This window comes from Anoplolepis gracilipes, chromosome 1 (genome assembly GCF_047496725.1).
Source record: "Anoplolepis gracilipes chromosome 1, ASM4749672v1, whole genome shotgun sequence".
NCBI lineage: Eukaryota > Metazoa > Arthropoda > Insecta > Hymenoptera > Formicidae > Anoplolepis > Anoplolepis gracilipes.
The window spans coordinates 693349-713016 of record NC_132970.1 but is presented as its reverse complement, the minus strand read 5'-3'; the positions used below and the strand labels follow the sequence as shown (position 1 = coordinate 713016).

The following is a 19668-nucleotide window of genomic DNA, read 5'->3' as shown; positions in this document are numbered from 1 at the left end:
TACAATATTGCGGTGAAAGATTGTTGCAATGTGTATACAGTCTTTCTGTGCTCTATGGCTCTATGGAATTAAATATATCCGCGCGCGAATTGATTTGACACGTATATATTTATCTCAGAGTAAGCGTTCGATTTGAGAAACACTGGTGTGGACGACAGTCGCAGTATTATCGCGTCTCGCAAGATCAACAAATATGCTGGAAACGAGAGAGAGAGAGAGAGAGAGAGAGAGCGGCGGCAACATGGGCGGCGTTAAACCGAGTGAGTTTTATTTAAAAAGCGAGCGAGGAGACGGTCGAGAATGAGCTTCAATCTCGGAACGCCGTGTAAACACGGCTATAGATTCCTTTTATCTCTTGGCAAAGGGGCTCCTATTTTTCCTTCTTCCCGTATCGAACGACTTTCCACGATGCACGCGCGCACGAGCCGACTTCGTTTACCCTCCGGCCGGATACGGTTTCTTCTTCGAGAGGGCGACCCGCGCGCGCGCGCGTGTCTGAAACATTTTCCCAGCCATCCGCGTGATGATCATAAACATTCGGTGCGATATAGCCAATATATGTCTTCGTGAAACGCGTACTCGCGTGAGAGGAACGAAGAAATAAGGAACGCGCGACGGGATCCGACAAAGATCCTTGTTTTTCCGCGAGTTTCGAAATTTTGCTCCAATTTTCAATTGCAATTTTTTCACGTTTATAGATTCTACAGAGAGGATTCCGATAGGCTTAATTTATATAGAAATTGATCTTCTACTTTCTACTTCAAATACACAGTAAACGAACAGTTTTCAATTTAGAGGTTTAAGAGAGGAGCTTATGATCAAAAATATAGAGATTAAATGGTTCAAAGTTTATAAATTAAATATTTCAAAAATTATTTGACTCTGCTCGAAATATTAGAATAGACGTTAGATTGGAAAATGAGAAATCAAAAATAGGAGAAAAGTGGCAACTCGGGTCGGGTATATATTCGTCGAGAATGGAGACAGTCTGTATAGTCGTGCGGAAATTATAATGGCATAAACTTGGAATTCAAATTTTCTAAATGTGGTCGGATCTCTAGTACGCAATTAGAATCCCGTGCATCATTAAACACGAGATACGAAAATATCTGCGCGGATCAGCTTCATGAAATCATCTCATCTTTCGCAAGCTCGCGTAAAGATATTGACACTGATTTAAATTCCTCTCTCTCTCAGGGAAATGAATTATCTAATTACACTTTTTTTGGACATTACTGTGCAACATTAACGTACCCGCGACAACTTTGGAAAGTGTTCGGGGAAAGGGAAGAGAATTTTGGTTTAATGCAAGATACTTTGCGCCCGGACATCACCGCGGACGCTACTGCAAGCAGTTTTGAGGGATGGGATTCCCTTCCAGAGGAAAGTAAATTAACTAATGGAAATGCAATCCTAGTGATTCCCGGCTGCTGCGCATCTTTTTTCCACACAACCTGCTGATGTACCCAGTTATCAAATCTCGTCCGGCTCTCTTGCCTCATCCTGTTTTGGTACTCGATATAGTTTCTGATTTCTTTTTTTTTTTTTTTTTTTTTTTTTTTTTTTGAGGGCAAAAAGCCGCGTTACCCGCTAAAAAGAAGATACGAACCATTTACACGCGCGCTAGAAGAAAGCGCTTTCTTCCCTTTGAAAACTTCGTCTCGGTTTTCGCACCGAGATCTTCTTTCACTCCTCTCTTACGTTACGCGAAGCGAATATAACGCGACGCATTATCCTGCGATATCAAAGAGCTCGTGTGATTTTTATCAGAGGCGAACGACGGTATCGATCGGCGTAAAACTGGGTTGAATGCGCGAGCGAGCGGATAAATACGAGTAGGAGACGAGCGGACGAGGTGTCTCTCCGCTTGTTTCTCTATTGGAAATCAGCCCATGATAATCCGTTGAAATGATGCGGGCTACAAAATACTATGTACATGGACACGAGCTGTAAATGTATATTTAGAGAAACTATGATGGCAATAATATCCTCGAATTATTCCCGATATCGTATTTAGGTCGATATGATTATTCGTATCGAGGAGCGTAGATATTTTTGCGGAATTTATTTTGCGATTCAGTCACAATAATAAATGCGTTGGTGAAAATCTCTAAAATATGCACACGAGCAGAAAAAGAGGATTTTGCTCTTGCAGCACAAAATGGTCCTATTACTGCATATTCGATATAAAAACGATCAAATTTTACTACTATAACCAATTAAACAACGATATTACAGTAAAATCTATTCTGTATTGGTGAAATAAAAAAAAAAATTATTGAATAAATTTTCATACACAGAGAGAGAGAGAGAGAGAGAGACGCGAATTTGCTGCTAAAACAAAACGGTTCACTCCTATCAAATTTATTTTGCTGTTGCAACGAAACCGTGGCTGCTTTGATGATGGAATAAAAATCGATTAGTTATAATAGCGAGACAATTTTCAAGTTTGACAACACTATTTTTTTCGACAAATAACATTAATATATCATTTTTTAACAGGTTTCCTATATATAAAATAACTGAAATTCTTGCTACTACGAGAGTATAAAATATGTTGCGTCCGTAAATATTTGTCTTTTATATCCGAGCAAAAATTTCAATGATTAAAAAAATCATTAAAAATAAAAAAAAAAAATCTAATGCAAAAGATAATACAATAATACAATAAATGTTCATATATATAAGCATCAAAAGTTCTCTATATATACGCTGCATACAGAGAAATGAAAATATTATTTCAATCTCTCCAGAGATATATTGAGGTTAAATTAATTTATCGCGCGTTACTCCATTTACGAATTAAGAACACTGAACACAGTCATGCAGCAAAATTTAACAATGTAACAGAAAATATTTGAATAACAAACGTAGTAGATAAATAATAAACTGTACAATAAAAAAAAAAAAAAACAAAAAAAAAACTGGAAACAAGAAAAATATGAAATAACGATATAAAATAGAAGAAAACAAATATTATCTATATATATGTAACATTAATCGATATTAATGTCGGATATGTGTAAGAGGAAAACGCGTTTATGCGGTGTGATATATGTACTTTTCTGATAAATAAAGTGGCTGCAATTAATCGACGAGCACTTTACGCGAAATGAGATTCGCGCGTGATAATTTATCACTTGTTACTCGTCGAGTGCAGTTTTTTTTGAAGATTGATTGAGGGAATCGAAATACACAGATATTATTGTATCGCGGTTCTCGCATCATAATGATTAATTATTACTGATCGATTATTACTCGCTCACTGTAAAATCACTAGTGGATTTAAAGGACAAAGTGCGTTGGATATTCGACGGTTGGCAAAAATCAACGAATAAATTCGTTGTGCGATGTAGCATTTAAGTGATTTCAACAGAGGGAGAGAGGGTGGAGGAGGAGCGTGCATGGATGCACATGGGTACTGTTGGCGCATCAATTCGCGACACAACTTAATTGTGCTTTAATGACTGACGAAATGACCGGGTGGGCGAATACGGTTCGCCGCAGAATAATGTGTAGTAATATTTGATGACGGCAGAACGAAATGTCACTGTACAAATATGAGGTCACACGCTGGCGATCCCTTCGGCGTTTACGACACACTTATAATTGTAAAAATATTCCTGTTAACGAGTCGCCCGATTTTCATTACATCCAGGTCTGACGCATGATTTGTTTATCGATAAACGAATCAACGTAAAAACTCGAGTTATCTGTTATTCTCAGAAAAGATCAGTTAAAAAAATACTGGTATATTTACACTGCAATAAAGATTCGTGGAGATTTCCCTCTCCATCCAGAAAATTTCATGATTTAGCAGATATTAATTAGGCGTCTAAAAAAATTGTATTAAACAGAGTCCGCGTATGTGCGTCAGTGTAACAGTTTTAGAGAAACGAAAAAAAAAATACCGAGAGATTCGTTTGACCCCCAGCCGTAAACTCTCTTCTTAAAGATTAACTCCCTCAACTTTCAAATTTTCAACATTAAATATCTCGATAAGAGTAACTCCAAAACTAGGTTCCTCCTATCGAGGTAAACTCTCTTTGAAATTAACTGGAAATAAAGTTTCGTTCTGCTCTCTTGTAGCTTGATTCATCGGGGGAATTTTAGTTCTATAATTAGAACATTGTTTGTATCTCCCTTTTTTGTCCTGGTAATAAAAAATTTAATGAAAAGAGTAACACTTTTGGACAAATCTTTCATTTTCTCACAGGCAGTCTGCGAATGACATATTGGTGACTATCGCCGTCAGTGTCAGTTCTCGTTATCTAATCGCGCACAAATTGGACCGCAACGCGAAAGGACCAAAGCAAGAGCCATTTTGCGATTCGGATTATCCGAAATTAACCGATTTCGTTGGAACCCGCTCGCGTTCGATGAATGAGCGCGGTTGAAAGCTGGGTTCGGCAAGCTCCGCCGACCGCAAATAATGTGACGGCAATTAATTGAGATAGTGCGAGGCCCGATTACGCGAGGACAGAGGGTACACCGCCGAGTGTGTTCCACACAATATATCCCTGACCTTAATTTTAACGATAGATTCTCGCGCGGCCGATTAAATCACAAAGCCATAAATTCGAACGGAATTTCCCTCTCTCGCAGAGACCTTTAATTTTTTTTTTATCGTGATTGTTTAATAAATTAATAAAGCGCATGACACGCGAGAATGCGACTGATTTTTTTTCACATTAAATGGGATTTTCATCGGAAAAAGTGTCCGTGGTATACGAATTTATAGCAGGAAGAAAAGCTTTCGTTAAATTAACGTCGGGCGTTATCGGACATCCTATGTATATCGGCGAGCGATTACGATCGGGATTCGAACAGCAGCCGGTGCAACGCGTGCGGATGCGACGCTCGTTCCGCACTATTTATGCAAATTCGCGGCCGCCCCTAATTGAGTCCCGCCTGCTGATGAGCAATAAAGAGCCGCGTTTGCGATGCGCGGTTTTGTTTAATTGCGTTAAACGCGACGCGTAACAGCCACCCGGAGAGCTTATTGGGACACTAGATATACGCAGACATACGTATCTCTTTCTATACGAATAAACGGCATTCTGTCGTTGACCGTTGCTCTTATATATTTTTTTATCGGACGCCGGATTTCACTTTTTTTACGCCCTAACGTCCTAATTTTGGATCAATTTTTAAGTTACATTCCCATTCGCGTAGAACGGATACGCGATGCAGGGTAACATCTATATGTTATCCCTGCAGATATGGTCAACCGCAAATTTTAAACACGATTGCGGTGACGATTCATCGTCCATATCGTAAATATCGGACTAGTCGCTAGGAATTAACGTTGTTCGCCTGTTCGTAATGGAGGGTTGTCAAGTAACGATATTGATAATGAAACACGTATGTTTATGCAATTGCACGCGCGTACGTGTTACGTGTTGCTTAATTCCCCGATGCCCGTTTTGATCAAATCGATATATAAAGGTTGATCGTCCTCTAAAAAGCAGATGAATCGCGATGAATGGCGATAAAATAAATATTGCGGTCAGGAACATGAAATTATATAAACTAAAAGATAATTATATAGAACCCATTCCGAAAAAAAAAAAAAAAAATTTTCTTTTTCTCCAGAGACTCTAAAATGTAGCAATTCTAATTTTCATACGATTCACTCAAAAACATGATCATGCAACTTCAACAAAAATGTTCTAGGTGTAAAAAATTAACTGAAACAGAAAAATGATTAACGAATACTGTATATGATACTGCATATGTTTTGTATTTAATCAATTTAAACGACAGAGACAGAATTTATATCTGTACTATTAGTGTAATCTTTAAGGGCGTTAGTGTTAAGGACAATTATATTTTTGATTAATATTTGGCAATGGGATTTAAATTTTCTAGAGGTATTGCTAGAATATTGCTGCTATAAATTTTACACGCGACAAACAATATTCTAAGATACAAAAATAACAATCTTAATTTAGACATCTAGAAATTTATCTACATTAGCAAAATATTTTTTTGAGTGATTGTTAGGATTTTTAATTGAATCAAATATATTATCTGGTATTTATCAAATATGTATATTATCTGATAATGTAAAACTACGCCACATTACTACATTCTCTCACGTGTGTAAATTTTGAAGAAGATGCAAATTGAATAGCGTGTCAAAGGATTAAGCCGCTTACGTCACGAACCGCGTGAAATCGAGGGATTCCATGCGTTGCTATATAATCATGGAAACGTCGGTAGAAGGAAATACATCAATTTCCCATTCTCTTGTCGTCACATGACGTTCGTCTCGGGAGAAGCCGGTGTCAAATAACTACACAGAATTCTTATAGTAACATCTCTACAGTTGTATCGAGGTGTGCGTGTAACCTCTGTACTTTTCACCATCCTTCTTTTATACGGCTGCAGTGGCGTTGTCACGAATCATGTGCAGAAAATATACACTTGCTACGGTATACGGTGCGACTATATCGATAATACCCCGCAGTGAAAGGTAATATTGTACCGGTAAAATTGTAACTATTCAAAAGACTTGCACAATAGCATCTCGCTGGAAAATGGAAATTGTGAGAGTTCGGGATTATTACGCGTGAGAAATTTTATCTTTGTGAAATTATACTTTTTACATGTGTGTGCGTGATTCAGAAATACAGTTACAATATTTTTCGTCGGCACCCTTGATGTAAAAATGTACAATAAATACGTAATTGTAGAAATATCCAACGTAGACTTCACGAGCGATCCTTTGTTTCTGTCTCTTTACATTTCTCTGTATAAAGAGAGATACGTTTAAATTCTCTCTCTCTCTCTCTCTCTCTCTCTCTCTCTCTCTCTCTCTCTCTCTCTCTCTCTCTCTCGATCGTAAAATCGAATCGCGATAACAATAACTGGGATTCGCTTTGCAAACTCTGGTATTCCTTCGAATCGATAGAAATAAGTCAAAGTTGTTAAAGCATACATATGACGCACGATATGTCAAAAATACCTTTTGTTTCGACGCGATGAAACCGGCGAACCATGAGCTTGGAAAGGGATCGTTTGTGCTGTTCCTAAGAAAAACCGTGATGGCAAATCGGCCCGTAGGCGTAACGGGAAAACTTTTAAGTTGAACACACTTTAAAACTATCCTAACACAATGCGGGATCAAAGGCGGCAAAAATATCGAATACACAAATAGACCGAGGGCTACACTAGAGTGAACTTATATTTTCATTCTCTCGGTGTCTCTGTTTCTTTTCTCTCATATTTTTTACTTTCTTTCTTTCTTTATTAAAATCACTTTTAGAACATAATTAAGCATAAACTTTTATCGTACTGATTTAGCAAACCTTGCGGCACAGGTAATTACGTACCTTTTCCGCTTTACATCCCATTATGCACTTAGCGGTGCTTGAGAGAGAGAATACAGAAGATAAATATTTTTCTCTTCTTTTTTTTTTTTTTTTACCCTTTATTTCTTTGTCGAACGCCGCAATGCGGTTCTTCGTGCGCTTTCTCGGCCACGACGCGTCCATGTTCGGAGCACATATAAAGTCGTAAAGAAATAGAAATTTACGGACCACTCACTTGCCTGTGTATGCAACGTGAGAGGCACGCGTGTCGCGGCGCATGTACACTTTCAGCGACGACGGAACGAAATAAAAAGGACGAAGGCGAGATATAAAGTTTTTCGTACTCGCAGCTTTCATGATATTCCATTTGCTGTTTATGCTATATGGACTCTATATAGTCACAATGAGATGTCAAAAAGACGATGACTTTCTTTTAGTACGAGAAGATTACAAGAAAATTATGTCGATTATTCAAGATTGTCCATTTAGAAATTCTAAATTTATTCCGAAAACAATTACTTTACAATTAATAGATACTGCAAGTTAATATTTTTATATTAGTTGAAAAATGATGTTATTTACAAAAGAAATATAAGGCTAAAGGTTTCGCATTTTTTGAATTTTCTTATTATAAGAATTTGACATTTTTAATATATCGTTTATTTAAATATATCGTTTTCTATTTTAATATGTTTTATAGTTATGTGTTTTAAAAGTATTCTTTTGACAAATTATTCTATTTGAATTTTTAAAATAACAAATAAGAAACTTTGAAAACTGAGCGATTAAGTGTCAAACGCGTATGGCAGTGCGTCGATTTCGCGGAAAATAATTTTTCTGTGAAATTGATAAGTGTACAGGGCACATATTTTTCTTGGTGTATTTACCAAGATTTAAATTTCCATTTTTGAGAATTTTATAAACTCCTCTTTTACCCCCCCCCCCCGCCCCCGCCTCCGAAAAGACGTTTTTAAAATAACGTTTAATTTTTATCTTCATAACTTTCTTTCTTCAAACTTGATAAGATGGAGTCAACAATTGATCGAATCGATAATTTTTCTCAATGTTCCTGTTATGTAAAAATCCATCTTGAATCTGTTAAGATGTTTTCTTTTTTTTTGAAAATTGAAATATGTCTTGTCCGTACCTATGACCGATATTTATAGTTCTTAAATTCAAGAGCGTCTTCTATTCGGCCATCTGATTGGCTGAACGTAATCTTACGTTGACTAAAAACATGACTTAAGATGATCTTACACATAAGAACGGACTATGCATATCGGTCTATACAGGGTGTCCCAGAATTCGCGGACACGGAATGCACAGCGTGATTGTCCGTGTCAAAAGAAGCAACTTTTTCCTCAGCGAAAATATCGAGAAAAGTTATTATTTTTTGCTAGTTTCCAAATTTTGCTATTATATATATATATCTTTGTAACTAAGTCTCAAATAAAAATGTTAGTAAAGTAATAAATTCCATCTAAAATTAACTGAAGAATATAATTGTGTTAATTTTTTAATTCTACAAAATTCGGTTTGCGAAAAAGCCGTCTTTTTCAATTGCTTATAACTGGAAAATTATTGATGCCTCGACATTTTTGCTTCTTTTGACACGGACAACAATCACGCTTTGCATTCCGTGTCCGCGAATTCTGGAACATTCTGTATATGCAATCATCAAAGATCTATGATTTTTGACTGATATTTGCTAACAACAAATTATTCAAGATCGCTTTATTCATCAAATAGACTGTAGATTCATACAAACATCAGAACGTTTAATCAGAAGCCTGAAGCCGTGATAGAGATGCTCGTTAATTAAATCCAATCTGAATGCGAACTCGTGAAACGCATTGGCCGCCTCCGGCGCTCTCCAGAACGTATCTTTCTCGATCGTTTTCTAATTTACTACATCTTGAATTGCAAATTGAGCGGCGCGCATGTCCGGCAACGACATCGCCAATTGGTCTTTCCTCGGTGAATTACTACTCTGTCGCAGAAGTTTTAAGCTTGTTGCTCGCATTTAAACACAATTCGGTTGCGCCGATATTTTACGCCGACTTGTCGGATTTTTTCACTAAAGAAAAAGACGGAAAAGTTAGCGTGAATAAATTATTCCTCGGGAATTTTCCCAGGAAATATATGAGTCTATGTATCTTAAGAGATTTCGAATTAAGCCAAGGTATTTCCACGACGTTTGTTGTTTAAACAAACACGTTGCAATTGAAAGCAATTTCGGTGCGCGCAAGTCTCGAGATGTTCAACATTGAAGAGCGGAATTTTGATAAAGATGGAGTGACACCTAGCAATATTATGGTCCGAATTCAAACAAGGGAGTGGCATTAGCCAATTGTTCTACCGTGTCGGTCGCCAGCCAATCATCTCGCTAAACAAGGAACTAACTTCTGCGGGTCATATTATGTAAAGTCTCTCTCTCTCTCTCTTTCCCAACTCCATTTTAACTTTTTTATTGCTAGCTCTGAATTCGAAGAGAAATGCTGACTTTATTAATAGGTACTGAAAGTTAATATCTTTATACTAGTTGAAAAATGATGTTATTTATGAAAAAAAAAAAAATATATATATATATATATATATATATATATAAAACTAACGATTTCGCATTTCTTGAGTTTCCTTATCGATAAAATTTGAAATTTTTAATATATATTAAATAAATCTTTTTCCATTTTAATATGTTTTATAGTTATGCGTTTTTAAAGTATTATTTTGAACAATTATTCTACTTGAATTTTCAAAATAACGTTTAATTATAACTTTGATTCTTCAAACTTTTTCCTATGAATATAACACTATGAAGGAAAAACTTATAACTGAATACCCGATTAAAAGAGTAATGTTATTACAAGATGTCAAAATTATAAAGCCGTTTTTGCACTGACAGCGTAGAATCGCTATTGTGACTATACTAGGAAAGTTTCCTGAAAATTGAAGGAAATTACTTCAAAATGTTAAGCCCGGGTGTTATGACTTTCTCTCATTTTGCGCTTCGCGAAAGTGCTGCAAAATGATCCAGAGTACGAGCAAGATACGAAACTTGGGCGTATGAATCTTTCCTAACTTTTCATATGAAGAATTTTTCTTCATATGAAGAATTATTTTCATATAAGGAAGACTGTTACATATGAAAAGCCATATCGTCCTCTATCATTTATTTATAAATGCATTCACATTTCGTAAAGTAACGCTCTCGAGAAATAATGAATTGACGATTAAAGTAGGTACGCATATCATCATAAATTGTGAAAACACACATAAAAGAAATAAGTAGCAAATCAAAAGTTATATACTCGCATATAAACGCGTTCATTGTATATATTTCATATTTCATAACATTTAAAATCTTCTTAGAAGAATTTAAAAATTTTAAATTTCAACAATATTATAGTCTTATTTCTATACTATAATTGTCATCTCAAGAATACTTGTTAAAATTATTTTAACTATAAAAATATTATAATCTTCGATTCGAACTGTGTTATTTTCTATCCAATATTTTTTTCTTTCCATTAAAGAAAATTATTCTTAAATCACAAGAATATATTTTTCTTGGTTAAACTACATAAAATGTCTTCATTCAAGCAAATTTTCAACGCAATATAATCTCATTTCAAGATTTACATTTTGAAACTAAATATATTGTCAATATAAGAATATTCTTTTTTTCTGTACACGATTTGACCGCGACTTTAAAATATGCTATCAAACGCATGCTGCCAAAACACACACACACACACACACACATATATATATATATATATATATATATATATATACATTTGACGTTTTCCATTCAGCAACGGAAAATGATCTTACGCTTAAGCTGGTATCTGGTCGCGGGCAACCTAGCGTAGAATCGCCAGTAACGACATTGGTTTACAATTATGACGAGCAATCCGTGAGCTTATCGAGTTTCAAAGTGCACGAGAGCGAATTAACCGCACGGGTTGGTCCGGCTGGCAGAAATCCCCGAAAACTTGCGGTCTCGGAGACTCCGATCCAATCTCACGATTGGATCACCGCTAATAATACACAATTGTATTTGCCCATCGCAAATACCGATTAGAAATAATAATGCAATTTAAGAACACCTTTTTTGGACACGTTGACCCGTCCGCGTTTGGATATAAATATCATTAGTCCATACATAGAGATTTATTTTTTTTTCCCGTCTTGATAATAATAATATTTTCGAAAATCGATCAATTGAATGTATACGTTTTTGTTGCATCGTTTATGTATATGTATTTTTGAGAAATTTTTCGTTTCCGCACTCGTATTGCGATCAGTCAAAGACGAATATTCCGATATGCACGTATTGATTTGCCTATTGCGAATATGGACCAATAACCGGTTTCCCATGTATCCGAGTAAATAGGAAGGTTATATGCATCTATTGGAGAAAGCCCGCGCACATTGCAAGATATTGTCCGCTCTCCTGTTTATTGGACTGACTGATACGTCGTCTATCATCCTGTGTCGTCCGTTTGATACGTGTGTTGCAAACTGTTCAACATTGCACGTAATCGTTGCTGCTATGACCTATACTATGGGGATTTAATCAAGCGAGTTTAGCTAACGGCCGTTTAACTCTTTCTTAAGCTGTGTTACGCACTTTAAGAATATAAGCAATATATTTTCCCCTCTTTATCGTATACAAATTGCGTATTATATTTATATTTTTTCGAATCTTTCTTCTCTAACAAATTCAAAAACCTCTTAGTACTTATTGTTAGTATGTTCATCACGCGAAAATTAAAAAAAAAGAAAACAAGTAGCTCTGAATTGTAAATTATTTAACTTTCGAATTTGAGTACTTAACTTTTTATCTCGTCACAGATAGCAATTTAATCTTTTTCCGCACAGAGAGAAAATATGTAAATGTTTAGTACTTTTTTTATAATAAAATTGTATGCCTTTGAAGTTGAAGAGCAAAGTTTGAAAGTCCAAAAAAAGCAAAAAGATTTTAAATAAGTAATTCTACTGCTAAATACATTCAAATATTCTTAAGTAGTGAAGAAGGCACAGTTATACTTAGCAATTTCTGCTGTAGAAATAATTTTAAACGATTACAGAAACGTAAAATGTCAAAAATATGTATAATTTCCAGATTTATTAAAATTTTATTGAGAAAGATACGTAATAAATTTATTTAGAAGATATTTTTTTTAATAACATATATTATAGAAAATAACAATATTAATTCTATATTAATACTAAAACTTGAAAATTACAGAAAATAACAGATAATTTTTCTCATAACCAATCTTAAATTTTAATATAATAATCTTGTAAATTGTATATTAAAACTTATTTCTTAATATTTATAAAAAATTACGTATGTAATATATCAATGTAAAAAATTCAGTATGAGAGAGATTATATATTTGTTTTAATTTTATACGTGAAAAAAAAGAGAAATATATACATGTATACATAATATATAACTAAATATGTAAACATATATATATATATATATATATATATATATATATATATATATATATATACACGGGTAGTTTTTGCTTTTGTAGAAATATATCTATATATATATTATTGTAAGAATATATATTTATATATATATAAAGATATTTTTACAAAAACTGTCCATACATATATTTATATATTTATATGTTTACCTATTTATTTATATATTATGTGTATATTATGTATGTGTTTCCCTTTTTATATAATACTTTTAATATTAATATTTATATTATATAATTAATATTAACATTAATATTATTAATACTGCGAATATAAGGCTCTTAATATTTACAAACCAGCAATTATAAATTTGATGAATAAGAGCCAAAAGCGGATGTTAATGCGTTGATTTCGAAGAAAATAATTTTTTCTGCGAAATTGATAAGTGCAGAGGGCACATATTTTTCTTGGTGTATTTACCAAGAAATAGATTCATTTTTGAGAATATCGAAGTTTAATAAACCCCTCCTTACGCTTCTAAAGAGACGTAGGCAAGGAAAACATCGAGAAAAATATTATTAATATAATTAATAATCCTTTTTTTATTTCTGCAAAATTCTACAAGAAATATCTAGAAATATCAGAAATACGTAACTGCAGATTAACTAAGATTATCAGTAAAATAACATAATAGCATAATGTAACATCATTACAGAAGGAAAACATCGAATTCCACATTGATATTATGATTGACTTGGTCTCAATTTTATCAACTGAATTTGGAAGCACTTTGTACCATTTATTGTTTATAAAAAACATTACTGGCAGCTTAGGATTACAATCAATTTTGGTGCCATTATGTATTAATACACGAGTTATTGACGTTAAGAAGACATTAAGATTGTGAAATGATACAGGTAGTTCGTTGTAACAATATTTTGCTTTTCTTATTGTCACTTCTACCGGTATACATTTTATAATATATGCTACTTCACCTCTTACCACAGCCGTGTAACCAGGTTTTTTCATTAAATTATAGGCAAATATATCTGGTGAAATAGCGTTAGAAAGATAAGCTGCTAAAACAAATCTCATATTTTCTCGTTCTATACGACACTTATGCAATAATACATCATGATATAGCAGTTGTATTTGTGTGTTGATATTTTTTAAAATTACATTTGGATAGATAAACTTATCATCGACATACGCAAATATACTAATGTGTTTAGTAGTTGTTTTTCGTTTTACAGTAAACGACGATTTTTCATTGGTTTCGAAAATTAATAATTCTGGATAATCTGTCGTATGAACAGTACGATCACATATATTTTGTTGTCCTGTACTTCTTAGTGCAAATGTAAAGTTTTTCATAATGCCGGCGAAAACTGGAGGATAAGTAGAATTTTTCTCAACAAATTTCTTTCCCACTCCTTCGTGCAAAACATTATACCGATCAAAATAACAATCATCAATAGAAACATCGTTTTCAGATATTCGTACAAATTGAAGATATGGTGTTGAAATTATTACCGCCGTTCCTTGGGTAGTACACTTTTCCTTCAATAATGACACTGCATCAATTTCTGTTGGTATCTTATTTTTAAATCCACAAATATATCCTGTTAATCCGTGTGTCGTATCCCAAAGTATAATCAAGTTCAATATTATAAATGTTATTGATATAGATGTCATCTAGAAAAATATTTTTTATGTTATCTTACTTTATCATATTTTACATTCATTTTCTAAAATGCAATTTCTAAAATAAATTTGAAAATAATAAAAACAGTAAATTGCAATATTTTTTGCCATTTACATTTTTACACATGGTATGAATTTACAAACGCGACATCGCTGTCTTCTTTAAAACATAGCACAACGAGCCACCTGAATTTTAAATATTTACTTTTAAAAATGGACATATCTAAGAGAAATTCAATCTTTTTCTGTTTCTATAATTTCACAAAATGTATGTGTGTGTGTATGTGTGTGTGTGTGTGTTTGTGTGTGTGTGTGTGTGTGTGTGTGTGTGTGTGTGTGTGTGTGTGTGTATAAAATTGTTTTTTTATTTTATAATAAAATTTTTATTTTTTTTAAATATTTATTTTGGGAAATATATATAAATGTTGACAAATTATAAGCAGATTATTCTGTATTTGTATTTTGTATTTTCGTTTTATTTGTCGCGTATGCGGTTACTCTGGTTTTACGGATGCAATTAAAAGTTTGTTAACTTTTTATAATAATCTAATAATCAAATAAATAATTAGCCTTACGAGTTTTGTGAACCATTGATAAACATCAACATTCATTTCTCAAAAATTAAAAAAATAATATACTCACGTTATATGATTACTGTATAATTAGAATAACGAAAGATGCACTTTCCAATTTGCTGTTACAAAATCTGTACGCTATAAAATTCGTTATTATTTGCTATTATAAAATCTGTTCGTTATGAGGTTCGTTTGCAGATCTTTATGGATGGTATTACTATATTTTTTTGCTGCAAGCACATTAATGCAACAATTTTTGCTTTTCTGGAAAAGAAAAATTAGAATTAAAATATGGAAAATAAATATAGATTAATAAATGGATAAGTAAATTAAACGAGTATTTTTCTATTTTCTAAAAGATAATTTTGCTTTATAATTATGTATACAGAGTGTTTCATTTTAATTAATATAGTCTAATATATAGAAATGAAGGAGTTTAAAAAAAAAATGTTTTAGACAAAAATTATTTTACTCAAAGGAAGAGAAAAGATAGGGACATTAGATCAATCTTAAGCGTAGATAGGTGCCATATAAGGTTATAAAGATTGATCTAGGTTTTTAAATGGAACCGACCTATTTTTTTCATAAATGATATATAAATCGATTCCTTGCAATATTTCACGAAAAATGTTATAAAGGTATTATGGTTGAAAAATTGAATAGTTAAAGGGATCCAAAATTACCAATAGAACATGATGAATTACAGATTTTGAAATTCTTTTGTTTTGTTACGAGGATTGATAAATCCTTCTCCACAATTAAAGTACTTATAAAAACAACACGCAGGAGCTAATAATTTCATATGAAAAAATGATAAAAAATTAAAAAATGACAGTTATGTCGTAACAATATATTTATTTAATATAAAAAGTTCTACGGTATGTCCGTGCAAGAGATATAGCGTCCGCATTTAGAATAACAAAACAGAATATTAGTAAACTTTTGGAAATGACTTTAAAAAAAGCTTAATAAAAAAGATTCTAAAATCTGTAAAAAATTACTCTCGTGTATCTGTGAGTGTGCGAGATTGAAACATAAATTCTCACGTCAGACGTCATTTCTAAAAGTTCACAAATATTCCTTCATGCAATTCTTATAGTGGGAACCTATTTTATTTTATGTGTATAAATTGTAACTTTTATATTAAGCAAATATATTGTCATGTTAGGATAAATTTTGATTGGTAATATAGAACAGCTTTTGGATCCCTTTTATACTTTATATTATTTTATACTTTAATTTGACATAATTTTATATAAACTATGAAATATCTCTATAAAATATTTAGATTATTTTACCTCAATATTTTTATGCACAATTAAAATAATAAAAGGAATCAATAAATAAATTCAAAAAAGGATTATAGAAAATTATAATAGCTTAAACATTTATCAAATGGGACGATAAGCAATCATATCATATTCAAACTGATGGCTATTTTATAAGATGTGTGTTATTAGCGATTTTTTAAAATGCCACTCTTATTAAGAACGTTAGTTTTTTATGCTCTTTATGTCAATTTTGTTTACTATTAATTGTTTATTGCTCTTACTATTGTAATACTTTTATCCTTTTTCTCTTTTTGAGCCAAACAACTTTTATTTGAAACATTTTTTCTAAAATCTCTTTATTTTTTGATATTTCTATACTAAAAGAAAAATAAAATATCCTGTGCGTGTATACACAGACACTTACATATATATGTATCATATATAGTTAATACTTCGAGTTTTTTTTTGTATTCTTATTCATTAAATATTACATTTTTTTAATAAAATCTTTGCTACAATATTTCCATACGCTTTTTCCTTGAACATCTCTTTGATTATTACTGCTTGATAGAAAAATTTTTAAAGGTTTTTTTAAAGAATATATAGTCTACTCTCTACTTTTTGTAAGTTTGACAAACAATAAATTCGGAGATATTTTAAACGAGATATATTTATAATGCAAATATTAAACTATACTTGTATCTAACCTTTCTCAGTTGAAAATAAATTTTGATTAATTTTATTGAAAAGGTAAGAAAGATATTTTAAAACTTTTCAAGAAAGTATTCTTAAGAAAGCATGAATTTCGAAAGATTAATTAAAGTTAAATGAACATTTACCTTAACGAAAAACAAGTTCTATAATTTGTACACAATTTGTTCTAGAACTGTATTCTTCTCCTGCATTCTTCTTTAGACTCTCGAGCAGTACTACACATTGCGACACAATGCGGAGCAGTTGTTAGATCGTAATGGGAACCCCCACCACTTAGTAATATAGACGTATCGTGTGTCTAAGTCATAGAGTTTATATTAATGAAAAGTTTATGTGCTGACGTAGAAGGGTAGGTCAATTGAAGAATCGACAAAAAGGATATATTTTATCTTTCCTTCTGTAGTCTTCTTCTGCAGTCCAGGTTGTTTTCATCAGAAAAAAAGGACAACTACTAGTATAGATCTATCATTGTTTATCATCCAATGTTTTCTGCTTTCCTATTTCAGCGTGCCAGAGCTCCTCCATTAGTATAAGCTCTACGTAAGTGTAGCCTGCCAATGCCAGCAGCACGCTATGTCTGTGTTAGTAAGATTAGTTTGGTAAATGATGGGAGTTTCCATTTCCCACAATCTGGTAACTCTGTACCGTGAGCGACTAATGTTAACTGTGAATCAGAATTGCCAAATTGTGGGAAATTAGAACACCTCCTACTTACTACAGCTGTGTTGCAAAATTCACTGCCAGTACTGCCAGCATGTTGTCATCTTTGTCTAGTATTCAGTGAACAAGGATGATGATATGCTGGCAGTACTAACAGTCAATTTTGAAACAGCCTATGAAAGCTGATGGTAGGCTGTCTGCTACACGTACTAATACACACGCTACGTTTGCATTAGTAAAGCTCCAAAGTAAGTGGTGAGGGTTTCCATTTCCTACGATCTGGCAACTCTGCTGTGCACTGAAGAGGCTAAGGCCCAACGCACAATAAAGAAAATATTAGGAATAAGAATAAATATTAAATAATAAAAATAAAAAGTTGAATTATTTCATGTTAAAGCAAGAAGAGAAATGGATTAATACAAAATAAATAATGATTTGAGAATAATCAATCCATTTTGTTTTCTCGTTTAAAATAAAGTTATTCCAAACTGTTCTTTCTAATATTTAATATTTATTTTTAATATTTGCTCTACTGTGCGCTGGACCTAAAGATCGTTGCATATGAACAATTTTAATTGTAACCATAAAATCGTAAACAAATCGACCACTCAAGCATTCTCACAAAGTAGTAAAAATATTTGAGTGTGATTGGTCTCTTTTCTTATAGTTTTACAAATACAACTAACACGTTTTCATACGCAATGGCCTTAAGGCAAAGTGAGCGTATTTTAATCTTAAGAAAACTTTCTTTATCTGAACTGTATGTTCATTCGCTAGTTATCGCTGGATCACGTCATCCGAAATCGATATTAGTAATAGGAATCTGTTTCTCAATGATATGATAATTTTTATTTAAATAACAAATTCTACGATAATAAATTTTCGAAGAAAGTTATGCTTATAATGAATAATGCAAGAAAAACATTATCACTATTTTATTAGAGATAACATACGACACAATTATTCATTACTATTGACACATAATTATATCAATGACAGTAATACTTAGAAAATTGTATTTTTCAAATGCAATTATTCGAAGATTAAAGAGCGATTTAATTTAATAAATACAATTTGAAAATAAACTTAGTTGCAAATCAGATCATTAGTTATAATATTGGAAAAGAATCCTTAAATTATTACAGACAGAAATATTAAAAAAAAAAAAATAAATATTGTATAATAAAAAATTAAATTACTATTTAAGATGCCTAAAAAAACTTGCCATGTTAAAATTTTCATAAATAATCCTTAATCTTAAGCCATTTATTTTTTCATTTGATAAAAAAGCGTGAACACTCGCCGATATACGCGTAGAAGAAGAGTTTATTTTATTTTCTCGAGAGAATTTTTGCTCCATTTTATGACAGTAAACTTTTCATCATTTTTCGAGCGAGGAAACCTTGAGTCTTATCTGATTATCTGATAGGCATCTGGCAACGCTCTAACTCTTTGATGCCGACAATTGTTCTCTTATGACTTCTCAGTAGCTCCCATTATTTGATCCTCGAAAAAGTTTACGGGATAATTTTTCGAAGGTAAACAAGTCCGCATTTATTTAATAAGAATGTTCGATCCAAAATACATAACATAGTATCGTAAAGCGAAAAGATATTGGTAGCTGTATCGATGATTGATTAAAGTAGGAAGAAAATATTCATTTCACGATACGATCTTGTCGCGTGAAATTCGTTGCGCGAAGTCGAAATGTAATCTCGCCGTGCATTTCGCCGCTCTTGTGACGAAGTGTATACTTCGCCGATACCTCGAACATCAGGCAGACAGCTAGGAATTATCAGTTTCCTGTCGACGAAGCGACACACGTCCGCGTCTTCGGCAATCGCGCCGGTCGATCGGGAAATTGCGAACTTCATCTCGTGTGCGTGGCATAAAGACGGCGCGCACGGGAAAGCCCGCCATTGTATCGTCGCCGATACCTATTTCGCTGCCACTTGGTGCGGTCGGTGTGAAAGGCCGGTG

At 32.9% G+C, this 19668-nt stretch overlaps 2 protein-coding genes and 1 long non-coding RNA gene across 6 annotated transcripts in view; 1 reads left to right on the top strand and 2 right to left on the bottom strand.

Moving 5' to 3' along the window:
• The window catches only part of LOC140672971 (neurotrimin), a 380463-nt gene that overhangs the window by 78545 nt on the left and 282250 nt on the right, over positions 1 to 19668 (bottom strand). The gene's annotated exons all lie outside the window — the stretch shown is intronic.
• LOC140673003 (uncharacterized) overlaps positions 1 to 19668 on the top strand; it is a 309159-nt gene that overhangs the window by 114939 nt on the left and 174552 nt on the right. The gene's annotated exons all lie outside the window — the stretch shown is intronic.
• LOC140673018 (uncharacterized) lies at positions 13024 to 18663 on the bottom strand. The gene is made up of 3 exons (XR_012047987.1): positions 17154 to 18663; positions 15111 to 15307; positions 13024 to 14459 (listed from the first exon to the last, which is right to left on the bottom strand). It is a non-coding gene; the product is annotated as an uncharacterized lncRNA (long non-coding RNA).